The sequence below is a fragment of the Anser brachyrhynchus genome, assembly GCF_964034855.1.
Source record: "Anser brachyrhynchus genome assembly, chromosome: 3".
Taxonomy (NCBI): domain Eukaryota; kingdom Metazoa; phylum Chordata; class Aves; order Anseriformes; family Anatidae; genus Anser; species Anser brachyrhynchus.
The window spans coordinates 55,701,905-55,721,596 of NC_137696.1; the positions used below are offsets into that span (position 1 = coordinate 55,701,905).

Below are 19,692 nucleotides of genomic sequence, written 5' to 3' on the forward strand. Positions count from 1 at the left end.
TAGGCTTATGCTTTTTTTAGGGTTTATGGTGATATTTTTGTTGCAGTTATCACTGTAGTGAGACGCCCAGAAATGAACTTTGTGCAAATATACAAGGTCTTGTTACCCTTGTGCACTGCTTTTATCTTAGATTTTATGGTTTCTGTAATAATAATAATAAAAGATAAGCAGGGCATAACTTCATTTTGTTTAAAGGATTGGTACCAATTTTCTGTTAGTTTCAGCATGTGGTATAAATGTACTGCTCTATGTATCAGCAGCAAAAATGAAAGTGTGGTAGGACTCTGTATACCCTTCAGTTGGGGAGGGGTTAAAGGAGGAATCCAAACTTATAAAAATGGTTTTGTTTGAACCCACCTGTAGACCACCTGTAAAGCTTGGATGTTATTGTGTTAAAAACAACAATAAAAATGTTGAGCATTTTTGAAAGAAAAGCCTTCTTACTTCTCACCAGCTGTGCATAGTACAATGTCTGTCTTGTGCATTAGAGCTATCATAAAACATGATGAAATTAAACCAAGGAAATTTCTAGCCACACCCCAGAAGTGTGGAGGAGAAAAGACTGTCACACTCCATCACTTAAAAAGAAGTTGGAACTAATGTATGTTAATGCTGAAGGAGCTGGCTAACGTGCATGGCAAATTAGTTTCCTACAGACAGCTACATAAAGGCAAATTATAAACTGAAACCAATATACAATCCCTAACAAATACTGAGGTGGATAGGAACAGGCAGTCAACTGAGAACACAGCAAGCTGCTAATGATATACTTCAAATGAATGATTCACACACCAAACCTTTTGCTGTAATCTCACTCGTACAGTGCAAGTCTCTTGGGGGGGGGGGGGAAATGTTTCATATCGTTTGACATCTCAGTATAATCAAAACCCCAGATCCAGGTGAATGTGCTACTGAATTGCAAATCATTCTTAACCCTTTCCTAAAAATGTCTATTCACATGTCTATTAATATCAGCTTTGCTGTCCTTGTTCTGCTGCTTGAGCTCTGCTGCCAGGCCACAGAAAAACTCAAAAGCTCAGTTCAAGTCAAATGTGATCATAAATCGCAGTGATAACAGGATTTCTGTGAAACTTGCAACAATAGGATTAGAAGGAAAGTCTGAATTTGATACATGGTGCTGAGAGGTAAAATTATGGAAGTTCTTAAGCTTCAAATGAGGCGTGGGGTCAGATTTTCAGTCATGGTGCTGTGTGAAAATGAAAGTATTTGCTTACTGGGATTTTCAACAGCAAGAAGTTGGGCTTTGTAATTCTATCACTTACTATCACTGTCGTGGTTTATTTTGAATGTGTTGATGATCATTGTGTCTGTATGTGAAACAAAAATACTTTTCTCAGTTCTAGATGAAAAGGAGCTGGTTCAGCATGTTTTAGTTTTCAACATGCTACGTGAAATTAAGCAGAAACTTCTCTTACTTTTAATTCTAATTTTTAACATTGTTCTGACTAGAAACTTATGACTGAGCTTGAACACTTCTGATTTATTCTTCATTGACTTGTATAACTGAAGGATTACCCAGCCCACGAGGCAGATAGGGTTCACAGAATCACAGAATCTTCTAGGTTGGAAGAGACCTCTAAGATCATCTAGTCCAACCTCTGCCCTAACACTAACAAGACCTCCACTAAACCATATCACTAAGGGCTACATCTAAACGTCTTTTAAAGACCTCCAGGGATGGTGACTCAACCACCTCCCTGGGCAGTCCATTCCAATGCCTAACAGCCCTTTCAGTAAAGAAGTTCTTCCTAACATCCAACCTAAAACTCCCCTGTCGCAACTTTAGCCCATTCCCCCTCGTCCTGTCACCAGGCACGTGGGAGAACAGACCAACCCCCACCTCTCTACAGCCTCCTTTAAGGTACCTGTAGAGTGTGATAAGGTCACCCCTGAGCCTCCTCTTCTCCAGGCTGAACAACCCCAGCTCCCTCAGCCGCTCCTTTTAAGACTTGTTCTCCAGACTCCTCACCAGCTTCGTTGCCCTTCTCTGGACTCTCTCGAGCACCTCCATGTCCCTCTTGTAGCGAGGGGCCCAAAACTGAACACAGTACTCGAGGTGCAGCCTCACCAGAAGGCAAGACCAGAAGGTTGGTTCTGAGGCACCCAACACCAGTGTTAGTTACTCTGTTTAGATTAAACTAATGACAACTTAGTAAAGTGTATCTGTCAAATTTATTTATTCAAAATGTTTGCCTTGCACTGGGTTAGAGATGGAAAAAGTACACTATTCATTGTTAGTTTTGTTGAGATGTCTGCTTTTTTTCCTGATTTCAGTTTTTCCCCTTTTTCTCTGAACAACCACATGTAATGATCTTTCACTCTTTAATTTTCTCAGCACTAGTGAAAATGCCTTTCAACATTTTTAGGGAGTTGTAAAAGACTGTTTTCTAGATGTTTTTTTCACCCGACTTTCAAGTTGTGGTGTGTACTATGTAAATGGGGGGAAAAAAGAAGACAAGATCTCATACTGAAAACTAAAGTCTTCCCCATTATTTTCAACCTGTTCCACCATTTCAGGAGTGCTTTAGGTTCTTGCCATCTTACTCTAATATTGGTTCTCTCCCTATCTCTTAATCACCAAATACATATATATTTTTCCTCTATGGGATTCCTGGGGAAACTTGACCTTTTTGCCTTGTAGCCCCACAGAGTAGCAGTGTTTTTTGGCTCTGAAACCTTTGCATTTTCTGACCCAAAATGCATAACCTGACATATCTAGGGTACTTACACGCAACCATGAAAAAGCTGACAGAGGAGAGGCCATGTTCTTTGAGACAAACTGCTGCTCTGACACTAGATATTCCTTTTCTAGGAATATCTGCAGTTCCTGCAACCTTTCACTAAGATTCAATCTCACCCTGTCATGGTATGTCTTCAGAAATTCAAGCCCATCCCTTAGAGGGCTAAAGGTCATTAAGCTATACCAATGCTTCTTCAAAATCCTGTAGGCCCTAGAGATATCAGCATTGACTTGCACTTTTAAATTGAGGAAGCAAAACTGAATTTTGCTTCCAAGAGGATGAGGGACATGGACTAGGCCACTGCTGCTGTTGGAAGAGGGTTGGGGAGGTAGGGGAGAAGAGATTGAGGGTCACATTTGCTTTTTTTAAAAGAAAGCTTGTTAAGAAACAGACTAAACTTCTTGTTAATTGAGTTCACCAGACTGTTTCCCTTAGCAGCTGTGAAACACTTTGAAACCTGAAGTAGTTCATGGGATATTCATTGCAGGGAGTCCCTGAGATAGGCAGAACTAGTGAACTTTAGATCCTTAATTGTGGTTGAAGCACTTGTTGTGGAAGGTGTATATATCTGTTTGCTAAAGCTTCACTCTCCTCCCAAGCTTGTGGTGTAGCCACACCTGGTGTCAGCTGTCTGAGCTTGCAAGCCTACTTTCAATTTCTACAGTTGTTAGTATATAAAACTCATCTGTTAAGGATCCTCAGTCTTACTAAGAATTCAGGTTTATCCTATTAGGAAATCAAGAGCTTTTCCTCACTGATCTTTAAAAGATAACTTAGTCAAGCTCATCTATTTTTATGTATTCTGCTCAGTGGTAATACAAATTATAACTGGTTGTGTTCTGAAGATGTTTTTTTTGTCAGCTGATCTACCATGGCAGCATATTGGCACATCTTTATCAGTGCATCTTGTTCATAAGAATCTAAGATTTTTCTTTTTATCTAACACTCACTGAGAAAGCTCTAAAAGCTGAGTGTAACCAGTATTAGTAGTGGCTTTAGGGTGCTATATTTACTTTCATTTTCAGGAACCTGAGTGAATAGCTTTGAAGAGGTATGAGCTGCTCCATTCATCACTGTGCCCTGTCATGGTATTTTAAATGCCAGTTTCCTAATGTGCTGCTTCTGTTGGTGTATAGAAAAGGCCCAGCAGAAAAAATCTCCATCCTACTGCAGAAGATGGCTGACTGTAGCAATGTTATGGAAATGATTTTCCTACCATCAAAGAGGGCAGTGAATATCCCACACTTAGAAACAACTAGGTCTTTCTCCTCTCCCATTATTTCTAGTTGGTATATGTCCCTCAAAGCAGAAGTTTTTGTTGTCTGTCCCAAAATGAATGAGTAGTCTATGTGGAATGACATTTACTCATACAATTTCTATTACTTCAGTCTGCAGAGTCATCTATTTCTTCCAATACAGTTGTCTAAACCTATTACATCTCTGTAATGCCTTCCAACCTCATAGGGTCAGCAAACTTCATGGCCATGCTCCAAATACTAACAAGAACATTATGTAAGTTGAGACCAAAAGACTAATTGCTGAGGAGCTGCCTTTTTTTCTTTCCTTCCAGCTTGATATTCCCTTCCAACCTGCCCTCTTCTTTAGCAGATTCTTACAGCTTACAATTCTCATAGGTTTTCCCTATCTTCTCGATTTTAATTAATAACTTCTTATGTGGTAGCAATTTAAATAATTTTCTGATGTTCAGATAGATTAGATCAGCCATGTATTTCCCTGTGTGAAAACTAATTATCTCACCAGAGAAAGAAATCAGTCTAGTCTGATCAAACACTGGTGAATTCACATTGTCTTGTCCTATTTGCTCTTTTATTCTGTCTGTAATGATTCTCTTCTTTAAAATTGTTTTTGTAATAGCAAAGCCAAACAAATGGCTCCATTGCTACAAACATAATTTATGGTACATTTATTAGACAAAGGTGTTGTTTGCTGTTCTCCAGTCAGAAAACACTACTGATCCCTACCTCTTATTTAAACGTGCCAGATTGGCTGTTTTTTTCAAAACTCTGGGTAGTGAATTGTCCCATGTTTTCTTTCTAAATGCATCAATTTCCTTGAGTACTTTAGCTGTACTTTGCTTGTGGGTACCTCATCTCTGTGCATTGACTAATAGTACCCTATTCCTGCTTTTTCCTCAATGCAAATCTGAACAAAAATATTAGTGGTTTGGGACCATAGTTGGAATGCCTTCACTCTAAACAGCCATCTGCAGCATGTTGGATGTGCACTGTAAGGGCTTAGGAAATCCACTACACCCTGTAGGCACCTAGTGAGCAGAAGGGAGGACTCCCAACAGGTGGGTTTAAATAGCGCGTCTCTCTGGGGAGATTCCTGGAGGAAACTAAATTCTGAGAATGCCTTTATAGGTGGAGGAGGTTCACTTTCTTGACTTCGCAGACTGAAACTAACCTGAAATCTCACATTGGCTGCTCTTTTTACCCTGTTTTATGAGAATGTTCCTGGCAAACTTTGCATGGGTTTGTAGGCAGCAAGAGCTCACGTGTCCTTGGCCCTAAATAGGAAGGACAGAGGGTTTAAAAAAAAAATAGTCTTGCTTTGAAGAGAAAAACCACTTGAGGACAGATGCTGTGTCAGTTTGGGAGTGTGCCATTCTGTTTTCATGCCAGTCTCAATGAGAGACAGTAGGTGTGTCTCTGCCACTAAAAATAAGTCTGCAGTTCACTCTTTCCACAATTGCATAAGTACAAGCAGAAGCTGGAAGCTGTTCCAGTATATAAGCAGTAGAGACTATCTTTTCTAGTACTTTCAAGACCCACTCATGCAAGCTGATCCACGCGTTAATCCAGAGTTCTGGGCAGAAGAGTGCTATACTTCAGTGTGAAGCCAGAGATGAGTATCGTGCAGTACCCAGAGAAGCTGTGAAAACCTACTTCAGTTTGAATAATCAGACATAAATTGAGCTTTCAGCCTACCCATGATCTACTTAAAATGGTACATAAAAGGTAAAAGTCGCTCTTATTTTTTGCCCAATGTCTTGGGAGAGAAAGGTATTGGGAGAGAGCAATCTCTCTGGCACCCTACAGGGAGAGCAAGATTGAGCTCCTTTCTCATCAGGACGAGCACTAGCAGATGGTGCTTACTTTCATGGTACTCCAAGTGCAAGAAAAAGATGGGCAGGCTCCTATTGCAAACCTTTATTCTGTAGAAACAAAAAGATTCAGTGAAGTAATATTATATACAAGACTGTAAGTACAGATTGTACTCTTGATGTTCTGTGCACCTTGCCTGAAGAGAGACCCATGTTGCAATTGTTTAACAACTTTACTGCAATACTACAATGTAGTTTGGGATGGGCAGTGAAGACGGACTGCCTTAAAATGAATTAGGAAGCAGGCTGGAAAATCATTAGCAACAAAGATATTATTTTGTTCAAAGTGGTAGAGGGTAGCACCTTACATCCATGAAAAGTACTGTGAGATAGCTTTAAAAGGCTACAGTTCTGAATAAACTCGTTTCATATGAGGAGTTTTGACTGTTCTTATTAAAAGTAGATCCTATTTTATTTCTATCTTAACCTGTGTCTAGAAGATGAGAAGAAGTAGAGACCATGCATATTCTTCCATGAATGGACATCAAAATAACTCAGTATTTTTCACTACATGCAGAGTCTCACCCATCACCTTCAAAAAAATAAAAATGCTAAACACTCCAAAAGCAGTTTAGCAACCTTTGAGGCCTGAAGAACACAAAATGAGTTATTTTTAGTATCAAGTTAAAAATCAAGATTTAGAAAAGACACAGAATAACAAATGCTAGCAAAGTGACCTTTTTGTCAGCAGTTATGAGAGCTTACTCTGCTTGACTGAGCAGACTGGACAGACAGGGTACTTCTTTACTGTAGAAAATTAGACTGAGAATTCAATGGAAGTGGTAAAAGGCTGCATTCCTGCACAAAGATGCATGAGAACAAATTCCCAAACTAATAAGGGATTAGTGACATTAAATTGCTAGGAGCTTTCTGAAATTGGAGAAAAAATGTTTAGTGGCCTTAAACTGACTGCAAATTCCTAGGCCAAATTTAATTGTGATAGTTTGTCCTTCTTCTGTAAGGATTAAATGCAGCAGTATTTACCAAGCCAGAAAATCTTGGATATTTTATTTGACTGAATACAAAATAATCTGCAAGAAGTAATACTTTTGGAGTAAATGTATGACTTGTCACAGCAATTATATACACATACAAGTACAAAGCATGAGAGGTAAGCAGGATGCATACTGATAGTCTGATTTGTCCAGAAGTTTGTTCCTGTAAAGACAGCTACTTCACTGTTAGTTGTAACTCAGTCTTGTAGCATTCAACATCTAAAATATCTTGACTCTCCCATCTGATATATTTACTCACTTTTTCTTCTAATATTCTCTTTGTGGCCTTAGGCAGAGAAATATAATGTTATTTTAAGCTGTCATCAGTAATTCTGTTGAATTGTGAGCCAGTAAGGTAGAAATGCTCTGTGGAGATGCACAGAAAATATTTTTTCCATTGTGTTATGAGATGGTCACTTGAATTATTCCAATTCACAGAACCTTAGAAGGGACCATGCTGACATTAGGACTCTTCCATGTACTACAGTAGCTCTAAAAGAATTGTAGCTATCAGCTTTCAGGAAGTGCTGGACATTTTATTCCAAACTTTGGTTGCATGGTTCAAATTCAAAAACTTACATCAAAGCTCAGCCATGCTCACCAGTTCTCAGCCATAAGCCATAGTTGTTCCTGGAAGTGTATTGCAAAACATCCAGCCAAAGGTCATTGAAATTTAGCCCAGTCCTATCATAAAACTGGATGTCTGTGAATCATAGCTGACTTATGGAGCTGTGTTGGGACTGTCAAGCAGACTCTAGGGAGCTTTTGAGTTGCAATGTTTTCTCTAAGTGTAACTGACCATGTGCTGCAAGTAACTCTAAAAATGAATCACAAAATGTTCTCCCAAATATGTTAATGGAACCTACCTCAAAAGATACCATGAGTCCAAGTCCATGATACCAAGTCTCATGAGAGACTTGAGATTTGTACCAAGCAGTCCCACTTGGGCACACACATGGAGTGGGATTTGCAAGCCCTCAGCAAGTACAGATGGCAGCACAGTGTCATTTGTGGTGAACTGCTTTACTCACTGAGCCTGTTTGAGCATCAGCTGGAAAAGCTGCAGGTGCTTCTTACTTAAAGGCAGTTTTTCACAGTTGTGGAGACATAAACCATCTGTCATGACTTTTTCAGGGAAATTATGGCTGGATCTGTTTCCTTAGCTTTCAGTAACCCAGATCACATGTGTGAAGTTGGTGAGTGTGTACAGGGGCCACATAACACTGTGTCTATAGTTCTAGGAGTTGCATTTCCTGACTATGCAAATCAATTGATGAATGCTTGTAAGAAGTAACATTTGTGATTTTTTTTAAAAAGCATATTAGTACATGTTAGTTATGAAGCTAGGCAGTTTAAAAGAGGCATGTCATTTTTCTCTGCTGTTTGTGAGTTGATCAGTGTCACTGGAATGTCTATATCCCTGGCATTAAAATGACATCTCTTTTATCTCCTTCTATTTGTATCTGCGTAAAGCACATTGGATACAGCTCCACATTCAGACCAAAAGACTGATACTGGGGCTGCATTATAAAACATTTTCATAAATATTAAGTTTCATAAAATGGATTATTCCCCTCAACAATATTAGGCTTTCAAAAGAGTTTAGAAACCTTCTTTTTTCATTCAGTGCAAAACAGAAATATGGCTTTGTTTTTAAAAGTGAAAAAATAATTGGCCTATATTTTGCTTACCTTTATTTCCAAAAGTTGACAAAGGTAGTGAGCTCTAGAAACGGTAAGAGCTCGTGCTGTAACTGGTTTTAAACTTCTTATGGTGGTCCTCTTTGCATATGTTTTGAAGCTCAAATTAACACTGACAAAAACAGTCATACATTGACACAGAGCGAGTTGTATTTTTAAGGAGGAAGAACAAGTCCTGTACTTGATTACTGACAAGTTATGGAATGTTGTCTGAGTTAAACCAACAACAACAAAAAAGGCAACTACCTTTATTCCTTCACCAAGACATGATCTACCTAAAATGACAAGGAAGCCATGAAGTTTATGCAGTGTCTGTTGGTAGCAAAAGAAGGGAGATGATCAAGAGTTCCTAGTGAATCAAAGTAAGTTGAATTCTAGTTTAGCAGTAGTCCAGAAATGACTTTAATTTGCTTGCATGGTCTGCAAGGTCATACTTCAGCTTGATCTAAGGCTGCATAAACATTGTCTGATCTTTGCTTATGAAGTGGAATATAATCACATCTCTCTTTTTATGACTGGAGTTAACAAATGGGTATAATACGTTTAAAGGGTCTTGGATGTGTGTATAAACACTTGCCAACTTAACTCAAAATTATGTAAGTTTAGATTCAGGCTTTTCATTCGTGTATTGCTTTTTTGTTCTTCTGGTTCAGCAAAACTCACATTTTCAGAAGAACAATAATGTCTCCCCCTTATAAATACCACATTTTCTTGAAAATGTCATTGGTGTTCATCTTAGGATTGGTGAGCTGCTTATATAATTAAAACATAGTGCAGTAAGGGAGATCATCTGCATTACCAACAACATCTGCACTCTCCAGGTACCTTCAGGCTGCAGAACTGAACCAAGCACAGGTGAGGATAGTCTGTCTTGCAATATCAGTTCTTTCTGATAGGCTGGGAAAAAGATATATTGCAGAGCTGCGTTCTCTCAATAGCAGCCTAGGTTAGGGAAACCAGGCTCCCAGTAGTTGGAAGAAAAAATTTCCTTTTAAAGGATGAATCATACCTCCAGTGTATTGCTGGTGAGTTCCCTCTTTCAAGGAGGCACAGTCCATGTACAGAGTATGAGCTGATTACATGCATAAATAAGGTATGGTGTATCTAAAGCCAAACAAAATGAATCAGGACTTCTACAGCATTACAAGAAGTCATATTTGGGAACAAGAAATATCAAAAGTTAAAGAATAATAAATATGAGATGCCTGATTGAGTCACATCCTATGCTTTGTTTTTTTTCCATCTAGCTTAATTGTACTATGCCATGAATTTGAGCTCATGCTGTGAAAAGGGAAATACCTCGGGGGCTGTTGTTATTGGTATAGAAAATTTCGCATTTATTTTTAATAGCTTTGCATTCAAATGAAGATCTTAATGGAAACTGTAAGTCTTCTGATTTGAAAACTTTTTTCAAATTTCATTAAAACCCTGCCATCCAGCAAAGTCAGATTTTGTTTGCTTTTGTTTTGATTTTCCAGCCAGTTTTAATAAGTGAAAATTAGGCATTTAATTAGCAAAAGATTTTTTTTTAATTAGGCTAATTGTTTTCTATAGCTCTTCTCCCCTATCCCAAGAACTCCTGTGATCATGTATTGCTACTTCTCACTTAAGAGAGACTAGCACACCCTTGAAGGGAACAGCAGGTTTTAAAAGCAAAGATAATGCTGAAATTAATAATCTGCAGGCTGTCACACACCTTTGACCTCCTCCATTTTCATGGAGTCCCAAATTCCTCTCACGCAAGTGAAGTCTCTTGTAAACAGCCACATTATTTCATTTAGTGGCTTTCTAACAAAATATGTTTTCTGTTTCTGGTTTAGGTGTGGTGTGTTTCTTGTGAGTGTGTGATTGATTCACTTGAAATGAAACTTTCCCAAGGTCAGAGAGAACAGGATGCATGAAAGAGCAGAGGAACACAGTTCTTACTATGACACACTTCATAAGATAAATATATATATATATATTTAACAAATCAAAACTACACAATTCCTACTACTACTAAATAGGACAGTCCAAGAATAAAACCAAGATCCATTACTAATTAAGGCAACGAATGAGGAAGAACAAAGATAAAATTCTGGTCAAGGAGATAAATTTGATCTAATTATCAGTCCTGAGTGTATATGAAGATGCAGTGTGTGGGTAAAACCTGTTGGCAGCTTGAGGCTGGGATGCAAATAACCCGCAATTCTGCTTTGCCAGCCCGCATCTCATCATTAGACACTTTCTGCTTAAAAATGGAGCAATTCCTATTCATCAAAGAGAATGCTGTTATATTCTGTGCTTCAGAGTACATATTATTTTTGATACCTTGATGAGGTCTCTTTCTTTGTGAGTACTCCAAATATTTTTTTCAAAAAAAAATGTATGCTACAAAGATGGGTTTATTACCAGAGAAAGGCTTTCAGATTATTTTCTATTTCAAACAAAAGGGGAAACGTTTCATATTTAGAATTGACTGTCTGTTCTCTAGCAAACTTTCTGGACGTATCTGCTCAGAGAAAATTAAAGTAGATTCAGCACGGATATACATGTCTATATATTTGAACACTTGGATAATGTGAGCTGGAACAGAGTGGTTACTCTTCCACCATGCGGGTTACATAACAGATATCAATATAAATCAGTCAATGCAGCATACAACCAGTGGCAGGTCAAAAACATAGCATCTTTTGAAAAGACTGGATTTCCTAATAAGGATTTTCTCATCCTTGAAAGAAGCATATTCCATGAGATAAATTGCAGCCTCTTCTCAGCAAAAATTCTATTGTTATTGTTGAATTGTCTCTTTCAGTCCAGGAACATCCCAGCTCTGACTCACTTTCAGTTCAGCTTCAATGCTCGAAAACATAGTCTTTGATCTCTTAGAAGGATATGCTTCCCAGATAACAAGAGCATCTGAATAAAACTTGGAGAAGAGATGCCTTTCATCCTGGGTGCTGGTATTTCACCCGGTCCTTCACAGAAGGTGATTTTTATTTTTTTTTCTGATGCTGGACTGCCAGCCATGACTCCCAGTCTAACTCTCTACCTTGCATCTGACACAAGTATAAACAAGACAGATAATGCTTCTTAAGGTTATCTAAACTGCAATAATCCTTTCCAATCCCATAATGACTTGTGGTTTTCACAAGATTAACTCATTTCCTATTGACTTTGCTTCTTGCTCTGGTTTTGGTGGGAAAATTTCACTTGGCTTTGGCTTGGCTTAAGTCTTTAAGTGCTCTCTTAAAAAAAGAAAAGACATCCTGCTCAAACAGATACCCCATCTTCCTTCCTACCACCACCTGGAGATGTGTGTGATGCTCAGTAAGGAAGAACATGTGACCTCCTGTCCCTACAGCCTCAAGCAAGGGGGTTTAAGGGCTGCCACAGTGATGCTGGCAGCATTGAGATGGCCAGAGGAGGAGGATGGTGGCATGGGCACCCCAACATGTGCTGATGTGCAGCTCTGCAAGGGGCCCTGTTGACCCAGGAGGTGAGCAGAGCCCTTCCCAGTAGTGCAGGCAGGGAAAATGGCTAGACCATGCCTCTGGGGCAGTGCAGCCAAGCACATCCCCTGGCAAGGAGTTGGCCAGCTCCATGCTGTCTCAAGCTGCTTGCTTACAACAAGGTTGCTTGTGTAAAAGGAGGAACTGCTGCACTCTCTGCTACCCTGGTGCTAACAGGCAGGGGTGGCCTTGTGTCCTCTGTCTTCCTCAATGTCCTGCTGGCACTTGCAGGAGGGCTTAAGGATGGCAAGTACCCAGCAAAGGCTTATCAGTGTTTGTCTCACAATATTAGTAAGGGGAGAAGTTTTCTGCTGTCTCATGTTCATACGTCACACCCTATCTTCAGAAAACAAATAAGAGGAGGGATTGTGATGATGTTGAGGGGAAAACCAGAGACATAATGAGGTCTGAATTAGGGATGAGTCTGGGAAGAGGCATGGGCTTCCTCTAAGTCACCTTTGCTGTGTACTATTCCATCCTATTTTTGGCATGCTCCAGCTTCAAATGTTTCCTGTGACTTCTAAAATTCTCCTGATGCAGTTATTTCTGCTATTTCTAGGCTGCCAGCCCTCTGCCCTGCAGAGATGACCCTTCAGAAACTAGGCTTTCTCCATGCAGTCACCAGCCATAGGCTATCCTGGCAGTAGTGCAGGGTGCCGGTAAGCTGGTTGGTGGTAGGGGATGCGCTGCATTCCCAGTCCTTCTGCCTTTGCATACATGTAGCCAGTGCAGTAAAGAGGAAGCCTGCTTCGTGTCTTGATGCAAAGGCAGCACAGGATGCCAAATGAGCAAGCCTAGGCATCAGCAGCAATAAAGTGCCTATGAAAGGAATACAACAAGAGTTGCTGATTCCACAGAGCTATCTGTCAGAAAGTCTATTTGTGTAACCCTGTAAAACAAGCACATGATGCAGTCTTCTATTTGGCACTTCTTACAGTGAAAACTTCATCCCTGTAACTAGGGTGTTTTTTTTGGTGCTGTGTTGCTGTAATGCTGCAGATACTCAGTGCTAGTGTCTAGTGAAGATATGGCATGGCAGGGACACGTTCACAGAGAAGGCAGGACAGAAAGGAGCAGTGCCATGGAAAAGCAAGCTGGCTAGTCACATTATCTGTGTACAGCAAGCTGAGGAAACGAATTTGGTGGAAGCATAATTCTCCTCACAGTTTATATTTGCTCCAGCTGATTGTTCTCCTGCCAAAATCTTTGTTCATCCTGTGCAGTCATAGCTGTATCTTCAGTGCTGGACCATGCTGCAGAGTTCTGATGTTGGGAGTGATACAGGGAAGGTGGGACCTGGACACAATGACAAACAAGACCTCTGCTCCTGTAGCTTCTTTACAGCGTGCTACAGACAACATGCGAGCACAGGTCCCGTGCTGAAGAGCTTAAAGTTATAGATACAGAAAGCAAAAGTAGGAGAGGAACAACAGAATTTGTATCAGATGATAATATAAATGAAAGGGAGCTCTGTCAAACAAGTACAGGACTGAGATCTTAATGTAAACAAGTTTCAAGCTTTCAAAATATATTTAGAGGTTTTCTAGGTACCTAACTTCTCAAGAAGTGTTGAGTATCTACAACACAGAAAAACAACCTTCCTTAATGTGGCGAGACACAAAATGCAGAATTGGAAGCATCCAAAACCTCTGGTTTCTTTCATGAAGTTCCAGTTATATACAAAGATACAGACTAAAATATGTTTCTGAAAAATTACCATCACTGTTTTTAAACAGTTCTCAGTGCAAGGCATTGGGTTTGGTGGTGTTTTTGTACACCACTAGCATCCTGTGTCATGCTGGCTTCAGAAATGGAAGAAGACCATGGTAACCTGGAGCAAGTTGGACCACAGCACTTCACACCAGCTTGAACTGTTAAAGTCTTACTGGAATCTTCCTATAAAATAAGAGAAGGAGGTTAGATGTCAGCCCCCAGACTAACAGACAGTTGTGTATGCGGCTCGAATGGTGAAAGGAAGGTTGACTGCATGGCTGATATGGATGCTAGCTGTAGAGCAGGAATCGACATCCATAAGATAGTAAAAAAAAAAAAAAAAAAAAAAAAATAACCAAGGACTAAAGGTTAAAAAATATACACAAGCAAAAGAAGTGTGTAAATAAAATACAGCCCACTCTAACCAGAGTTAGCGTAGGTGCTAACCAGGCAAGTAGATAGCCAGTGGGTAACCCAGCGTAACTCCATGACTATTGTGAGAATTGAGCTTCCTCTTCTGTGACTGTAAAGGACCTGGGCTGATTCTTTTGCACTGGAGTAAGATGCGAGAAGGGACCAGCAAACAGTAAGGAGCAACCATCCTTACTAGTGAGGATAGCCCACATGTGAGCATGGTAGGTAGGGCCTTATAGCCATACCTACTTCTGGCTCTGGTCTCCTTTCAGAAGATGCTCGGCATTGAGGTAGCCACCACAGCCGTAGGACATGCCCTAAAGTTTGTGTGTATACAGAGTCTGTGGGACTGTGTGTGTGCAGTGGAGCAGAAGACTTTCCCCCAAGTAAAGCACAGTGAGTTACATGCAGACTTGAATGCAGTTCTATGTGTATGGCAACCATTCTGGAGAGTTAACATAATTCCAGAGAGTTAATATCCTGGGCTCCTCCAAGCATGGTGGTATAGACAATATCTATACTAGTTATTTCCTTTTTCAGAATTCCTGTGGCCTTTGCAAACAGTTTTTGAAATTCTGGGTTTTTAAGACAGACGTAACTGAGCCCAAACTAACCTTGCTAACATGCTCAGTCTCAAATGGAAAGGTTAAAACTGTATCCTGGAAAAAGCCCTGCCTTAAGCCTGCCCTTCGTCCTGTATCTCATTTCTTTCTCCAAAAGCTGCAGTTCTAGTCCTTTTTTGTTGTTGGAGTAAAAACTAATGAATTTACCTTTATACTCTGCTTTTCTTTCCGCACTCTTGTGGCTATTAGAGAAACCAAAGCTCCCTGAAAGAAGAGAAACATAAGTAGTTTTGAAAAGACCTACTGAAGGTTTAAAATTCAGCATTTACCTGTTTAGGTAATTGTGGAAATTTACTGTTTAATTTACAGAGAGAACTCACGGTAAAACTGTAGCTGCGGAGTGCCTCTTACAGAATGCTTTTAAGGTAACAGCTTGTCTTTTTCCTTCCTTCACAAAGAGAAGCCACACAAAACACTTAAAAATTGGCTTCCAAGTTGTATGGTATTTTTCACTAGGCATTCAATGCTTTTGAAAGGCCATGGTAGAGTATTGTTGCTGGATGTACCAATCACTGCAAGCTCAGTGTTTTAAAGTAGCTTACATTCTCTGTATGCTCTAAAATTTTTGCTCAAATGCTTTTGACATTTTGCAATATTGCACTGGCTACAAATACCTGAGAAGGTTAGAATTGTCATGCCTTCTTTCTACTGCAGAGCAGACAATTTAAGACACAAAGGATGATGACAGTTTTTTTGTTTGGAAAATACCTGTATAGAAAACAAGTCACAGAGTTTACCCTGAACAGAATGGATTAAAAGACATGCAGGATTGCTCAGAAATGCTGCTTGAAAGATAGTGATAACAGACTAATTAAAAAAGCAGTAAAGCATTACAGGATTATGTACTCTAAAGCTAAAAAAAAAATGATATATCTTTACCAAAAAAAAAGAAAGGGAGAATGAAAAACACACTTCCTGTAGAGGAGGAGGAGGCTCTTACTTATAGTAACCAAATCCAGTTTTTACATTGTTCTTTTCGTTTTGCCGTATAGATATGCTTGTTAATAAAAAAATAAAGAAATAAAAAAATAATAAAATAAAAAATAAAATAATAAAAAAAAAACACCAGACGTTCCCGATTCTTAATTCTTAGCCTAGGTAAACATTACTCCTGATGTTGACTCTTCCTCAAATGGACTATTGGCAACATGTAGTCCAGACCATTAATTATCCTCCATCACCAATTCCCCACACTCTTCCCACCTTCTCTACATCATGGTATGTACAAATACAGTGTCCTGAATTCCCACTTAAATACATCATCCTTAAGTTCTGGGAAAATTAGAGTTCTTACCAGAAGGTAGATGTGCACTATAAAAGTGGAAAATGGGACTTTAGTATTTGTTTTAGAAACAGTTGTGAAGTTAAATATGTACAACCCACAGAATGTTGGCTGGTGCTTGAGTTGGTGAGTTTTTTGAAGAACTGGTGATAGCTGATTCTTTGCAAAAGGAAAATGAGTCTGTATTCTTGCCATGACCGAACCATTTCAATGTTGTCTTCTTAATTGCTGTCTATTGAAATGAGAAAATGATATATTAGGTGTCATTTCACTGTCCAAGGTTTTCTATCCTCATTTTCCTCTATGATTCTGGTTGTTCCGGCTCCTTCCTATTCAAAATTGAATTATTTCCTCTGTTTATGACCTGTGTTTTCCAATATCCCTACTATTTCTTTGGTATTATGGTATTATTTTCATAAGGAGTCCAGATCCAAAATCAAGTTTTGTTAGAAATAAAGAATCTTTGCTTGATATTAGATTTCTTTGAGAAACTCACCTATGAAAAACTCTAGCAATAACTTTAAATCTTTAATATTTTTCTCTTTTTGTCAGGGTCATAAACATTGCAAAGAAAGATTGCCACTCAAAATGTAAATCCATGAACATTTCTCTTATAAGTTAGAAGAGCTTAAGGAAATGGAGAAAAAGTCTCTTTTCAAAAAGAAAGGAAAATTATAAAATTTGTCAAAAGAAAAATCACATTGTACAAAATACATTTTTTTTACTTAAAATAGATGAATCAGAAGGCCTTCTGCAAATGCAAATTTTAAAGTAGACACATAATTTCTCACTAAACTGATATTTCATATGGATGAGTGGCTGGCAATGTAAGAGAGAGATACTGTTCCACTGACCCCTCATACCTAAGGGAGTTATTTACAAAAATGCAAACCAGTGTTTTCTACTTGAAGTGAGTGGCTATAAGTTAGTGACAGGTTCTCAGCAATAGGAAATGTAGGTTTTCCCTTGGTAGTTTGAATTCGGACTATCAGGATGCTGGGTAAGAGAAGTCACTGAGAGGGAAGTGAGAGTATATTTCTTAGTTGTGTTGCCAGAACACAACTGACCCTGCCACAAAACACCCCTGTTAGTCTATGCCCAACCAGAAACTTTCCCCATGAAAACTTTGGCTTTACTGCCCTTGCTAGCAGAGGATAAATAAATCATGCTTTCTAGGGATCATGCACTTTAAGATTTGGTTTTAGGTCAAATATATGATTGTATACAATTGGTAATTTGTACTGTACCAGAAAGTACCAACAGAAATAATATTCCTAAAATTCCAACACTAAATGGAATTCTACACACTTAGAAACACTAAATGTGCATATAGATTTATTAAAAGAGTGGAGAAAAACCTGCTTGCCAGCTAGCCATTTCTTGGCTCTCTTCATCATGTTGCAAAGGCAGAGAAAAGAAGATTCCCATTCTACATGTGAAGTTACGATGAAGTCCCTCAACAGTGCCAAAGCCAGCAAATCTCCCAGCTGTGTTTTTGCTGGCTTGTACAGTGGGGGCAGAAACCAGAACACACAGGAAGGAAAGTGTTGGGAGTCCTTCACAGGAGGGCTTTCCTTTCCAGGTTTGCATTCCTTTCTAACTCACAGAGCTTGTTACATAGATGTAGTTGAGATAAAAATACTTCAAAATGACTGGAAAAACAGGCCCCTTGCCTACAGCTATTTTGCATGCCTTCCTTGGATGCAGTTACAACAATGTAAAGCTCTGTTCTTAGCCATTTCAGATAGTGCAACACTTTCCATAATGCATTTGCTCAGTGTGGTCTGCCACTGTACCGTTTTTACTAGTAGTTCATTTTTACTTTGCAAAGTTCAAGAGGAAGCTTGGATCTGAGATTCTGGTTCAGGTGCACCGTCAGAAAGGAAGTCAGAAGATTTTGAATGTGAGAGCAGTCCAACCAGCTATGGAAGTGCTGGCTGCTCAGCAATTACTACTTGTCCTTTCCATATGCTTTGAGTTTCATCCAAATAATGAAAAGGCAAAAGAGGTTATTTGTTATGTGCCATACAAATATATGTCTGGTTGCAGGTTGTGTTCTCATTAAACCTTATTCATTTACCTAAGGCTGTGTGCTGTGGGCTTATAGCAGAAATTGGGGAATGAAGGAAAAAACAAAACCCAAATCAAACAAAACACACACACAAAATATGTTCCTCAAGTCTTGGTTCCTTTCCTTTTTATTACCATTCACCAGGACTTTATGATAGGACTGAAGAGGTGACATCACTCCCTAAGATAAATTAATTTAGATGCTCACCAGAAAGCTGTCAGTCTTTGCCAAGGAAAAGAAAGGACTGCAAGAGTGGGAAGGCCACCACCTGCACAATGAGGTGTCTAGTGCCAGCTGGGCCCAGGGCTTAAAAAGGGAGAAGAGGAGAGGATGGTCACTGTGCTGTATGCATAGCTGTCTTTGTTGTTTTCCTAGCTACAGATGGGACATGCACAGCCTTTGGAAGTTGTTGAGACTGTTAGAAAAGAAGAAAGGTGGGGGTCTAGAAGCATGTGGCTGGGATTTGTCTTGAGTACAATTTGTAGTGTCTAAAAATACACAGTGCACTGAATCACATCAGTCCTGTCTTCACTGTGTCTATTTTAGAGAGTTGGAGGGTTTAACGTTGCTAAAAGATCAAAGAAAGAGTTACTTGCTAATGCTTAACTTTCATCAGTTTGCTATCCATCACTTTTACCTCCTGGTCTGGAGAATTTAAGAGCATGATGATGTGTAGGAAATATCATGCTCTTCTTTTCTTTGTATAACCCCATTCAGTCACTAGGAATATGGTATCAGCTGGAGACTGCTACTGTCACATCTTCAGTTCAGACACAGGCTGCTGCAGAGATGTGTTCTCCCACAGAGTATTTACTTTTAGCTTCTTTTGTTGTTCCCTTTTATGCAAAATAGGTATTTTTGAATGTAAATACAAGATTAGGGCTTGTATATGGGAAATGTGATTAGTGAGTGTGCGCCTACAAGCATGCATATTATTTTCATTAATCAGTGGTGACAGTCATTTTGTTTTCATGATTTCTGGCAATCCATTTGCTCTACTCTGAGAAAATGGTTTCTAAAGAATTTGCTGGAAAACAGAATTTTGCAAGAATACACTGGAAAAACTCATTCTTTCAACTAGCTAAATGCTGTCATTGACAGTTATCCTCATATTATATGCAAACCATGTGTGAAAACACAACAAAGCCCCCCCTCTCCACTTTTGTCTGGTGCTGTCTCATGGAACTAGACTGTACATATTTCAGGAGGATACAAAAGAGGATTTTTTTTAATATGCTCTAAATGATCCCTAAAGCAGGTTTCTGACTTTTGTCACAAAAAAAAAAAAAAAGGGATTTGTGTGTCATCTAATAATAAATAAATAAGTGATATTTCAACTAATCCAGGTGCTTTTACCTAACCTATCACCATTTCTAACTAAGACTGTTTTCCTGCTAGGGAGATATCTCTGACTTTATGGCCACGTCATTTGGCTATTAGCCTAAATAAGCATACATATGACTGATGTGTGAATGGTAGATTTCTTGTTGATGAAAACCAGGTGTTTCACAGTA

At 39.1% G+C, this 19,692-nt stretch overlaps 1 protein-coding gene across 4 annotated transcripts in view; it reads left to right on the top strand.

The window, feature by feature from the left end:
- LOC308192335 (uncharacterized protein) overlaps positions 1 to 19,692 on the top strand; it is a 77,544-nt gene that overhangs the window by 21,173 nt on the left and 36,679 nt on the right. For 2 of the 4 annotated variants that reach the window (XR_013948731.1, XR_013948732.1), the window contains exon 2: positions 15,135 to 15,190. The exons of the other annotated variants lie outside the window; for them this stretch is intronic. The gene's annotated coding sequence lies outside the window, so the exon portion shown is untranslated. The remainder of the gene's footprint in view (positions 1 to 15,134; positions 15,191 to 19,692) is intronic. 4 annotated transcript variants of the gene reach the window in all.